This window comes from Chrysoperla carnea, chromosome 2 (genome assembly GCF_905475395.1).
Source record: "Chrysoperla carnea chromosome 2, inChrCarn1.1, whole genome shotgun sequence".
NCBI lineage: Eukaryota > Metazoa > Arthropoda > Insecta > Neuroptera > Chrysopidae > Chrysoperla > Chrysoperla carnea.
Genome location: NC_058338.1, coordinates 66,381,722 through 66,396,106, shown reverse-complemented (window position 1 = coordinate 66,396,106; position 14,385 = coordinate 66,381,722). Strand labels below are relative to the sequence as shown.

The window sequence follows — 14,385 nt, the reverse complement described above, 5'->3', positions numbered from 1 at the left end:
AAGTTTTTTAAAAATTACATTACTGAAGGTAACTTTTGAACGTGTACGCTTCACTGCTTTCTTTTTATTTATAATAACAATAAAAATTTTAATTATTGTGATCAGATTTAACAAATATGAATAACCATCATGTTATACAAAAATTTGTTTATATAAAACTTGGGGGCTTAAATAAATAAAATTAGTTTTGAAATGATTTTGACATTTTAGACATCTAACCTGTTAATATCGGTTTGTCAGGCATTGTAATTAGATACAGATTAGAACACCTGTTTTGTGTCCAGATCACATATCAGTAACCGCTAAAACACCTATTACTTTTATCTGTAATCTTAGTTCTTTAGCAATTTATAATAGTTTTTGATACCTCTGACCATTACAAAATTATATTAATAAAAGTGCTTCGTATTTCACGTATCAAAAGTTTTTGATATGTATAGGGTAATAATAATAAGGGTGGTATACCATAAGGGTATCGCAAATTAGGCTTCCGCAAATGGGTACTCAGACTTAGTCCTCACTTCTTGTGCCCACCTTGAGAACAATTCAAAAATCAAATTTATTTGACGAGTACATGAGTAGACTCAGCACAAATTTTTGTTAAGCTATTTGATCTTAAAAAACCAGGCACAAGTAAAATCGTTAAAACAAAATAACAAAAAATTTTTTTCGATTGTAAATTTTAAATATTTGTAAATTGAACATCTTTTAATAATATACGTTGACGTATGCAATTTTGTAATTTTGCACGCCTTTTGTAAATTAAAACATGCATTTGAAAATGTGAAATTTCGAAATTTATTTTAATTTAAAATTCAATCCCTTTTTTTACTTAAGGTAGTACGAGCGCCAAGCAAGTTTAGTCTTGGGGTTGAAATCATTATACCATAGTATACGAAATATACCAAGGTATACTAAGTTTAGTCCCAAGTTTGTAACGCTTAAAAATATTGATACTTTGAACCAAATTTTGGTATAGGTTTTCATAAAATCACCCAATTAGTCTATTTCCGGTTGTCTGTCTGTCTGTCATGACGATAACTCAAAAACCAATAGAGATATCAAATTTTTATAGCGTGCTTAGGACGTAAAAAGTGACGTCGAGTTCGTAAATAAGCAACATAGATCAATTGGATCTTGAGTCCGTAGGACCCATCTTGTAAACCGTTAGAGATAGAACAAAAGTTTAAATGTAAAAAATGTTCCTTATCAAATAAACAAACTTTTGTTTGAAACATTTTTTTGTAAACATCACTGTTTACCCGTGAGAGCGCAAATTGTATAGTATGTATTATACATATAGGAATATCAGTTATATATGTGTGTCATGTATGTATATGTAATGTGACAGAGTAATCGACACTTTGTATACATGGTATTTCAACAAATAACTCAGTCAATTGTTTGTTTTCAATTTTTATAACTTCATGAATGTAGACGAAAAATAAGAATATAATTTTTCGATATCTGCCTTGGTTTTCGAAATATCGAAAGCTAAATAATTAAACCAAATTTTCAATATCATGTATACTCCATAATACTCCACATATCGAAATTTTATTCTTTCTTTTTGTCTTATATTGTCAAAGTATAACATAATTCACCATTTAAATTGAAAAAAAAAAAATCTATCCCTATCAGCAAAAATCAGCTTTATACAACAATTTGCTGAATTTTCATAAATGCAATTTTTTAATCAGCTTTAAAGAATTTGTAGCGATCGAATCGGATGAAAATTAATCGTATTATCACGTTTTTGACAAATAAATGTAGTTTATTCTGATAAATGGCATTCTTTGAATTGTTTATTTATAATAACACCTACATAATTAATGAATGATAACACTATAATTAATTATAATTAATTAATTTTATTAAAGAGAATTCGCAATATCACTAACAACTAGATAGATAAAGAGTTAAGGTTGAGTCTTTCATTCGAAAAGTAAAAAATTATTTATGTCCCACTTAAGGTTGTAATAGGCCTTTGCACTGATGTCGCAAAACAACTTTTGAAATGTAGTCTCCATGACAGTTGCAAGTTATGACGTCACTGCGTGCTATTTTCCTCTCTTTCTATCTGTACATTTAAATCCTTCATATTTTCGTAGTTTATTATGTTATCTAAAAATTGTTTTCACGTTTTTTTGGCTCGATAACGAACGTCGATTGAAGTAAAAAAAAATTTTTAAAACTTATACCTATTATACCCCTAATTACAGGGTATACTAATTTAAGTCCTAACGTAACGTAGTCTTTTGTAACGCTTGGAAATATTAATGATATGAACAAAATTTTGGTATCGGTGTTTCCGGTTATCCGTCCTTCCATCCGTGATCACGATAACTCAAAAACGAAGAGAGATATCAATTTGAAGTTTTTATAGTATGATCAGGACGTAAAAAGTGAGTTTAAGTTCGTAAAAAGTGACTATCTTTTGTTTTGGGCAGTTTGTTAAAAAACTAATATGATAAAATGAAATATCTTGTATCTTTGTCCAACTTATTACTTTCTGTCCGAAACAATAATGAATAATGAATCGTAATTGAAACGAAAAGGTCTATTGGATATTGGGTCCGCAGGACCCATCTTATAAAGCGTTAGAGATAGAACAAAATCTTAAATGTAAAAAATATTTTCGAGTATTTACGAAATTTTCGAACACCGAATAAATGGGCGAAAGGTAGCCATACTTGTGTTAGGTTTTTAAACTCTTCTAATTTATTAAAAATAATACATGTACTGACATTCAACACTTTTTATACAGGGTTTTTTAACAATTAACTCAGTCGATGGTTCTTTTCACTGGTTTTTTCCCTAAATTTAAATCAAATAACTCAGGAAGCGCTAAAGTCACATCTTTAAATTTTTGCATACGCTTATCATTCTTCAGAGTAAAACTTTTTCTTCTTTAAATAAAATCAACTTGTAAGTACTAAAAAAATTTACAAAAAATTTGTTTCAAAAACTTAAAGTTATTATAATCCAATAAAGGGCTTTCATGTAATTAATCATGTACTGAATACCAAAAATTGAATAATCGCATAAATTTTCGATAATATTGCTTCACTCACCGCCTGTAGATTAAAAATTTAAAACTTCTACTTTTATAAATTAAATTTCGTAAATTACATTCATTAAAATTATAAAAAATTAATTCACAAACAAATTTTAAGAGTTAAAAAACGATTATTTATTGTTTTTAGTAATTAAACAATTACATTAATCCGATTACTTGTGCTAAAAAATAATAAATGCTAAAAAATCTAAATTTAAAAAAAAATGTAAATTGCAGTGTACTGTCAACCTTACGATCAACCTTAATCATTAAATTAAGTTTTTATGAGGATAAAAAAAAATTAAAAAAGATTTGCATATTGATCATACAAAATTTTTATTTCCAGGAAATAAGAAAGTATTTTTATTTAAATAAAATTTTTGACACCAAAATTTTTCTTGGAAATAGTATATTAGGAAATGTTTTGGGAAAAAAAAGTACTTTTGAGTAATTTTTTATATCCTAAATAGAATATCCCCCTATTTTTGTTTTTTTGTTGTTTGTTGTTTTTTTTTTTTTTTTTTTGAGTAGAACAAGTAAGCAATAACACAACAAAAAAGTTTCCAAATTAACATTGAGAAAAAGAGTGGCAACATTTCTGAAAATAATATAATAACATTAGTGAATTTTATATAACCTCACTGTTTAATAAAACTTTCTCGATTTTGTAGGACCGATTCTGTACTATTTTTCGATTTTAAAAATCAATTTTTTTAGTTTGAAAAATCGATTCTTTGGCTAATCGATCTCAGATTACCATGCCTATTTTACAGTCCCACAAAACATGAAAAAATAAAAATCCCATTAAAAAAAATGCATCTTACAATAAGAAGCACTTAATTACGGGAAAAAAAGACCTTATTGATGAAACTCCGTGGCTTACGAACTATTTTTAATGTGTATTCACGGATAGACAATTAATATTGCTAACTGTTAAAAATGTTGGATTAAAGTTATATAATAAATTATATATTGTTTTATATTACATATTTTGGGGGGCATAAAAAGTATATAATATGTTTAAATCTTCTTTATAAATAAAAATTACGTGTCACGTTGTTTGTCCGCTATGGACTCCTAAACTACTGAACCGATTTTAAATTTGATTTGCACACCGTGTGCAATTTGACCCAACTTGAAAGAAAGGAGGATAGCTTACATCTCAATTTATAGTCGCATTAATATTTTATAGCAAATTATTATATTTTAATTGCAAATTATTTGACGGTCACAATTATCTGTTAGCGATTAGATCTGTTAACGATTCTAACAGATGGCAATATCTGTTGACTGGATTAAGTACTCAATAGATGGCTCTATGTTAAAAATACAAACGTTTCATATAATGCACAATTTTATAAATCCATGTTTTTCTCATGGGCAACTATATGTTGCATGTTCACGTGTAGGAAAACCATCGAATCGAATATTGTGCGCCACTTAGTGCTAAATTAAATTGAAATTAAAAGTATTTATAATTCAAAATAATAAGTATTATTGTTAAAGAAAATTTCGATCAATCGTGTTCAAAGTCCTTCCTTTTCAAATCCCAATCCAGTGGATTCTTATACCAGCTTTAACGTTTCCGTCTTCGTTCGTAAATAATAATTTCATTGTATTAACGGATAATGGTTGTATAAAATCAGTCATGGAGGTCGCCATGTTTTTTTACAAATGGCATCTATGTAAAAACGCATGTTGGTCTTCATCACTGAAGTCCTCCTACCGTTCCCCTTGAATAGTTTACTACAATGTAATATAACAAGTACCTTAGCGACAGCAACGCGTGGTCGGGTCTGCTAGTAATATGTAAGAAATATCTATTTTACCTTTATAATTGTAGCTAGATGTAGGTACCCTTGAATCTAAATGAATCTGCGGAATTACCTTACCACCTTATATGTGTTGCGGTGGTTTATCTTCTTTGTTTTAACTTCTATATACTGATCAAATCACTTATCTCAACATATACTCCCATCAAATTAGGTGATATTTACTGAATTTTGGAGGCAACCATGCCACTACCTATGCCAAGTTTTAGCTTTTTACCTGTAGAGTAAAAATTATCATGTGTGCAGAAAAAAACACATTTTTTTCTTTTTGCAATTTACTCGAAAACTATGCATTTTAAGAAAAAAAGTTTTAATAAACTTACTTTTTGAGGGACAAGCTTTTATTGTACTAAAAGCGATGGGAAAATTAGGACGCCGCAACCTTATCAGGCATTGTCATCCAAACTAAATGTGCATGCATTCAGCTTAATCGGAAACCGGGAAGTGGATCAAATTTGACTTGCAAGATTTGATTACACACAAACAGACAATGGGAAAGGCGAAACTAAATAAAAGCTTGTAAAATAGGTCAATAGACCAGTGCAAAGTTATCGGGCGTAAAATTTACGAAAGATTTTCTAGATATACACTTTTTCTTATTTTTCATATTTTCTGAAAAATCAACATTAAAGTACAATTTTTCCTTTTTTTGGTGATTTGTTTAATTTCTCTTAAAAACTATGCATTTAAAAGAAAAAAATACTTCTAGTTAAAGTTGTTAAGCATAAAATTTCCTACCAATCGCGATCTGAATATTTTGATTGCTTCTAATCTTCGTATTTTTGAAAAAATCAATATTTAAATAAAATTCTGCGTTTTTCTGCAGTTTTCAAATCAATTGAAAAGTTTTTTCCTTAAATGCCTGTTTTTGAATAATCAATAAAAGAACGCAGAAAACTTCATTTAAATATCGATTTTTTTGACAAAAAAAAGTTACTATATACAAATCGATTCAGAATTTAACGCCTAATAACTTTAGGCTAATGTATTTTTTCTCTAAAACGTATAGTTTTCGAGTAAAATGCAAAAATTTCTGAAAAAACGTGGAAAATGATTGATTTTTTCGAAATTAACCTTTTCTTTTCTGCGCATGTGAAAATTTTTATTATACAGGTTAAAAGCTAAAACTTGGCATAGATGGACATCAGTAAATCATATGAAATTTCATGTAATTTGACGGGAGTAATAATAAATGAAGACAATACAATAAATAAATATACCGGGTGTGTATGAAATCATTTTACCTAGGCTTTTATTAATATCCAAAATAATAAAATCATTTAGGGGCTAGACCGATCGATTGTTAATAAAAATCAAATTTTGTCACAAATAACAATTCAATATCGAATGTGTTTTTTCAGGAAACGAGTCGTAAAAAGTATAAGTATTTTTTTTTAATACCTATGCTATTGATTATGTCTTAAAAACAGGGCAATAAGGAAATATAGCGTTCACGATTTTTATTGCAGGAATCGTTCAATAGGTTATTTAAGAAGGAAAAACAGTGGAGTGCTGTTAAATTAGAGAGTGAAAATTGAAGATAGGGGTGAAAAAGGACTATTTGTATTTTTTCCCAAATATCTCGTAAACTAAGCAAAATTTCAATGAATTTTATATAAAACTTTTTGTGAATAATTTTTTCCATCGTATTAGTATTTTTCAAAAATTAAAAATAAAATTGTTTCATGCCAAAACAGTTGAAACAAACAGGGGAAAAAAGACTTTCGAAGAATTTCGATTTTTTGTGTTTTTATAGAGCAGAGATAAGCAGTCATTGCTTCAAACAAAAGAAATTATATTAAATTTCCTTTTAATTGGTATGCTGTAAAAATTTTTTGGTTAAAAATTGACCGAGATATAGCTATTTTAATTATGGATTGTAAAAACTGGAAAAATTGATAATTTAACAGTATTATGTATTCAAATAATTCAATAAACTTGTAATAATTTTACAAGTTTATATAATATAATTATATATTATTTTATAAACTTGTGATTATGATTGTGGACCAAAATTTAAAAAAAAATTAAAAAATGAGAATTTTGTCATGAAAATCGGTATATGGTATCGGTAAAGTTCAGATTTCAGTTAAGTATCTTAAAAATTGTGGCCCAGCACCCTTATAACTGTATAAGGGTTAAAAACGTATAACTGTACAAAATTTCAAATCGATATTCCTACATATAACGAAAATATGATGGTGTCTTCATCTTAAATGCGACACACTGTATAAACGTCTAACAATTTATATGCGTAGATATATTTTTCTCCTTGAATTATGAATTTTAAGTAATATGATCGAGTCGTGTCACCCGAAGCAAGAAAAAAAATGTGTTTTCCCCAACGTGAGACGAATCAAGCCTAGAATTCTTTAAATTGTTGTCATGTTTTAATTTTCTTGTACTATACAGACATTTTAAACTGATTTATCCACAAACCTCAGTATTATTATATTTTGGCTATGTAGCAAAATTTTGTTACTTTTATTTTTCACGTGTAATAAAATTTTATTTTTATTATCAACGTTTCTTAGTGTTTTAAAGTTTAATTTTTATACACTCTTCGTATCTATCATACAGTACGTAGATACCAATGTTCAATGAACACGGGCTCCTTAAAATGTAAGGATGCGATAACAATTTCATATATCCTGTATATATGAAATATGTCAAGGTATATTGTCTTAAGTTCCAAGTTAGTAACGCTTAAAAATATTGATGCTTCGAACAAAATTTTGGTATAGGTGTTCATAAAATTTCTTTATTAGTCCATTGCCAGTTGTTTGTCTGTCCGTCTGTAAACACGATGGCTCAAAAAACGAAAAGAGATATAGAGCTGAACGTAAAAAGTGAGGTTGAGTTCGTAAATGAGCAACATAAGTCAATTTGATCTTGTCAATTATCCGTAGGCCCTCTCTCATTTTGTAAACCGTAAGAGATAAAAAACATTTTTGAAACACCCTTTCTCCTGTTGTGACATCACATATTTTTCAATTTTATTTTCTTGTAACAAAATCCTGCTTATTAAATCTCCCACCCCTATGAATCTGTAGAGGGGAGAGGGCCATTTTTCTCAGCGGAGCACATCTAAATCGACAGTAGCTATTAGAAATATTATGTCGGGTGTAGGTTCGATAAGGTTAAAAGTTTCGTTCGGTTGTGCCGATACTCATTCGAGATGCTGTATTAAAAAATTCATCTAGCTTTCTTAAACATTCGAAGCTATTCCAGGTTTAATCAAAGTATAATGCCTCCTCAATATCTTAGGTGAAGTTCTATGGTTTTTTTTACTCATCCAATTACCCGGAAAAGTTGTCATTTGTGTCACCAATTTTTTTGAAGTTGATACTAAGACCATAGTTTCTTGTTGAAAATCCTGTCGATCAACAGTGCGACCGAAATTAAAGTAATTCACTCGAAAATTGAATCGCAGAGGTTTTTATTGTCGTTTATTACAAATTTTAAGTCAAATTTGCAGAAATTTACTTCCTTCACCCCTTATCGACCACCCCCTGGGATAAAATAACATGCATTATTTATTATAATTGAGTTATATATCGTTTTCAAAGGTTTTAAGATCATGTACAATATCGCTGATTACAAATTTAATGTCGAGTGTACAGAAATTTGCCCCTTTCATCTCCCTTATCGGCCACCCCCTGCACCAAAATTTTAAATGCGACCAAAATTTGAAAGTTTAAGTAATTCACTCCAAAATTGAATCGCAGGGGTTTTTGGGGTAGCTGATTACAAATTTTATGTTAAATTTACGAAAATTTACCTCTTTCACCCTTTATTGACCACCCTTTGGGGTAAAATATCATAAATTATTAATTATAATCGAGTTATAAATCGTTTTGGAGGGTTTTAGGGTCGCGTTACTGTGAACGATTTTCATTTCTTATATTATCCCTATAGCAAACTTAATGATGAAAAAGCAATATCTAGAAACTTGTTTTTCTTCGAATTTTGGCCGTATTTTTTGCCTTCGGCCGCAATGTGCATGCTATATTTCTCCTCGGTGTTTATTTTTAATTCCATAGACAAGGTTCTTTAACGATTTCATCAGTGATAGCGGTGAATTCAAAACGGTCTTTACACGGTCCTTTCCTGCTGTAAACCTTGTCAGTCGGATAGATGGGAAATAAAAGTGTATGATATTTATATGGAAGTAAGATGAGGTCAGTTAAAATATTGTTAGGTATTAATTTGTAGCTAATTAAATTTGTTGAATAACCCAACTCTCATCTTCATTAAATATTTATAACACTTGTTTTTTTTTCAGTAATAATAATAAAAATTTAATAATTTATTTGTTTATTTTATAAAAGTAAGTGAATGAGTTAAGTTAGTTATTATAGTTAAGTAAGTTAATTAGTGAATCTTTGTGTAGTGATTCAGTGGGTGATGTGCAATAACTGATAAATAAATATTTATAAGTGAATTTTACTACTTAAATAAATGTTACACTTATTGTTTTAATGATATCAATAATTAGGAATCAAAAACAACGTATTTTTAATATCTTTATATCGATATCGATTCCGATTATTATTATGGTTACACTCACTTTATGTATGAATGATTTTTATTTACATTACTTATGCTACAATATTTTATTATTCAAATAGAACCGTTTTTACTATTTATTTATTACTGTTAAGAACTCTTATTTTATTAAATTTCTTTGTTAGAAAGTATATTGTTGTCATTTCGAAAATCGAAAAAAAATTGTATGATCTCTTTTTGTTTTGAGGTGGTACAAAGTTATTCATTGGGCAAAATCAAATTAGGAGGCTCCATCCAAAAAATCATTCGTTATAATAATATTATGAAAATGGAAAATCAAATCAACAGTATCAAAAAAATTTTATTTCCATTTTTACTAACTTGTAGAGAAAATCATATTGTAGACTAGAATTAATTAGAAATAGTAGAGATCCGTTAGATTTTTACCTCGGAATCCAGGGATAGTCAATGAATCTTTAAAAAAACTGTTAGACTGCCTTGTTAAAAGTAAATATTAAAAAAAAATTGTGCGAGCTTGTTCGGAAAGCTCAGAATCCAAGGATGGTCGATGAAAATTTATAAAAACTGTTCGATTATATTGTTTAAAGCTTACTTAAAGAAGTTAAAAACAAAAATTTGTGCAATCTTGCCGAGGGGGTGGGGGTCACCCCTTCTCGGGGGTGAAAAAATTTATGCTGAAAATGACAATGGGAACTAATTAAGGAATAAATTCTAAGCAAAAAGTATCATTCAAACATATTTCGAAAAGTCAACACTGTCCGAGCTATTGGCGATTGAAATTCGGAATATTTAACGCAAAGTAACTGAAAAATTTTTGAAAAAAGTATATCATATACTTTAAGGTTTTTTATAGTACTTTTTAAAGTACTATGAAATTTTGTTAAATTATTTTGAAGAAGCTCCCGAATCGGAGTCCCCAGGACCCTGTCACACAATGGCACTTTAACTCTCTCTCTTCCCCCCCCCCCGAAATTTACACATACATGTTGAAAATTTCCCTTTTGCAACCTGCTGAATGAATTTCAAGTCTCAACTTGATAACCCCCCTGAATGGCATTTCTACCTACGTGCTTGATTTTTTGACATCATTAAGTTTTTAACTCCCCTACCCCTTATCACACAATATCGCATTTCGTTGAATACTATTTAAGAAAAAATCATATATAGTGAAGTTACTACCATGCAACAAATAGCGCCCTTTTCGAAAAATGTGTTTGTCTGTTAATCTGTCAGCCTGTGGGTTAATTCTAGAAAATTTTATCGAGGGAGCCTATTTTTGTAAGAATTTTGTGCATTTGCATTCAGTATGTGATACTGAAACTATTTAAATAATAAAATAACTCCTGTAATTTAGTGCATTATGGGCAAGAGTACCTAACTTCTATATAACCTGTAGTAAAATATTAGTGTAGTTTAACAATGAATACAATATTTTTAATTTAATGAAAGATATTGGTCTAATCTGCAAAAGCCATATAAACCACAACATGTTTTACTATTAATTTATTATTAAATATTGAGAGCTATTGTTTTAAATATTTAAAAGTTTATTGCAAAAATGTGAAAATGAAAATGCATTGCTGCATATCTTACATATTTTAATTATCTTTGCTTTACTTTTGATGTAAAACTAAAGATGATATTGTAGGACAACCAAAACTCCGAAAACTGTATTCAAAAGGCGGACAAATAAAAATTATAACTACAAACAAGTGAAAGCAAACAATTGACTGAGTTAATTGTAGAAATACCATGTAAAGACAGTGTTGATCACGCAATCGTGTTTTTTTACGTCATATAAGTAAAGAAAGCGAGCCAAACATGCATAAATACACACTTAACTGATGTTCCCATATAATACAAACTATATTTTTGCACTTAATTTGCGCTCTCACGGGTAAACAGTGATGTTTACAAAAAAATATTTCAAACAAAAGTTGTTTATTTTTTACATTTAAACTTTTGTTCTATCTCTAACGGTATACAAGATGGGTCCTACTTGTAAACAAGATCCCAATTGACCTCAATACCCAATTAACCTATGTTGCTCATTTACGAACTTAACCTCAATGAAAATGGACTAATTAGGTGATTCTATGAACACCTATATCAAAATTTTTTTCGTAGCATTAATATTTTTAAGCGTTACAAACTTGGGGCTAAACTTAATATACCATGTATATATTTCATATATACATGGTATAATAATTCAAAAAATGCAGGTAGCAGGTTTAGCTGTTTTTATACCATGTATATGAAATATACTAAGTTTAGTTCCAAGTTTGTTACGCTTAAAAATATTGATACTATTTTGGTATAAGTGTTCATAAAACCAGCTAATTAGTTCCGGTTGTCTGTCTGTCCGTCTGTCTGGTTGTCTGAAAATGTGTACAGTACTTCGAGCTGGTACAAAGATAAAGCAAAAATTGTTCCCGCTACAATCGTATCATTTATGGAGAAATTAGCTGCTTGTTGAAAATGTAACTCTGTTATTTTGTTTTCTGTCCGAAAGACTGATTAAACAAGAAATTGATAGTTTCAATTGTTTAAATAAACAATTGAAAAAAATAATGAAATAAATCTAATGAAAGCAATACAATGTTAAAAGGTGGGTAAACGTTGTGAACATCTACGAAGGTCTTCTCTTACGTTTATTTCACTTTTATTTTAAAGAAACAAACTTCCATTTAAATCACCAAAATTAAATTATTTTTATCTCCTATACATATGAAATATATATGAAGGTATGTTAAAAATCACCTTATAAGTCCATTACCGATTATCCGTCCATCCGCCCGTCAACGCGATAAATCAAAAACGAAAAAAGATATCAAGCTGAAATATATAGCGTGCTCAGGACTTAAGTTAAGTCGAGTCCGTAAATGAGCAACATAGGCCAATTGGGTCTTAGGTCCATTAGATCTTGTAAACAGTTAGAGATAGAACAAAAGTTTAAATATAAAAAATATTTCTTATAAAAAAAGAAACAACTTTTGTTTGAGACATTTTTTCGTAAATATCATTGTTTTCTTGTGGGGGCGCTAATTAGAACAAAACTTTGGTGCCCAATAACTCCAAAACTATAAAAGATAGGAAGTTGAAAATTTACAGGTAGCTTTAACTAGCAGTATTGTGAACATTCTAGAAAATGCTTATGAAAATTTTCGCAAACCAAATAAATGCCATAATTGTGATGGTTTTTTAAATTCTTCAAAATCAAAATAATGCAAACACTGATTTTAAACCTTACTATACAGGGTATTTTAACAATTAACTCAGTCAATTGTTTTCAATTGTTTATATTTCTTTGTTATAAAATTCAGATAAATTACATAATTTACACAATTTAGTATATAATTTGATACTAAGAATAACAAAAACAATAATGATTACACTAAGCATAACATTTGCATTATTTACTTGGTAAAATTTTTTTATTTAAAATTAATTTCAACAATTGAAAACAAACAATTCACTGAGTTAATTGTTGAAATACCATGTGTAGACAGTGTTGATTACTCTGTCACATTACACATACATACATGTCACACATATATAACTGATATTCCTATTTAATACATACTGTAAACAGTGATGTCATAAATATTAATTTTAGAAAAAAATGTTTAAGGAAATTTGTAAATTTAAAAGTTAATTTATAAGAAGACATATCGGTCAAACAGTCAATAAGTAAATCGTCATAGTCGTATAAGTCATAAACGGTTAGTAATACAAAAAAAAAAAAAATTAGTTTACAAAAAAAGGTAGGTAATTTAATTATCTACAATAAAAGTTATTACCGTTTTTGGTCTAAAGTGCACGATTATGGAGATATAGCTTAAAACGGTTTTCCTTAAAATGGAGGCACTTCCCTCGCCTATTTTTGTAAGGATTTTGTGCATTTACACTCAGTACGTGATACTGAACGTATTTAAATAATAAAAAAATATCCTGTATTTTATTGCAGAAAAAAATTCTCTGTAGTCTGAAGTATTAATCGCATTTTTTGCACATATTTGCATTTTTGCATATTATTATCTACGTAATAACATTGTAATTGTGATTGAAAGATGGATAATTTAGTTCAAATTATAACAATTATAGTTATATATATATATATATATATATGTAGGTACTTCTATGCTGAAACAAGGTGATCTATCAGATACGCTGAATTGAATTTTAAACAAATTAATTTAAACCGCAGGAAATTATTATTTGATTGAGTAAATTTTATTAATTTATAGAGCAACATACTTTACCTTTATATATTCAATAAGATTTGTAATCGTTTAATAATTTACTCTGTTTTAATTTAATTTTTCTATAATCCAATTTTTTCTTCTCAGATAAAAATTTCGTGAGGTTTAAAATTTTAATTTTAAAGGAAAATTTCTCATTTAGCATTGTGAAAGAAAACTTTTAAAGTTTATTAAAAAATTTTGTAGGGGACTTTTGATAACTAAATCGAAATAGTTATCAGAAAATATATTTTCATCCGAATTCGCATTATCTCTTATAAAATAATAGGGTATTATCGTTAGTAAAAAATAAATTACGAAATTTGAAAAAAGTTAAAATTATGTAAAAATATACTTAAATATTCTGATTTCGAGTCATAAAAGCACATTTTTCTTTTATAATTTTAAAATTAAAAATCGTAATTTTTAAACTGTATATCACGTGACCTAAAACGCTGGCCCTAGTGTGATGTCATAGCGGTATGAATCATAGACCATCAGTTTAGACAGCTGGGTATAATATATACATAGATAAGTATTTATATTTATATTATAATCAAATGTCTATGAATATATCTGTCAAGCTTGTTTATGTTATTTCGTATAATGATACCGATATTACGTCATCAAATTGGATGCCCGCGTTTTTGACAGTTTAAAAAAGGTTTAAAATTTTATTTAAGTTTTTGGCAAGAAAGCGTGTGTATTTTTCGGAAATAAATTT

At 28.4% G+C, this 14,385-nt stretch overlaps 1 protein-coding gene across 1 annotated transcript in view; it reads left to right on the top strand.

Annotated features, from left to right (window-relative positions):
* The window catches only part of LOC123292853 (protein crumbs), a 40,789-nt gene that overhangs the window by 134 nt on the left and 26,270 nt on the right, over positions 1 to 14,385 (top strand). The gene's annotated exons all lie outside the window — the stretch shown is intronic.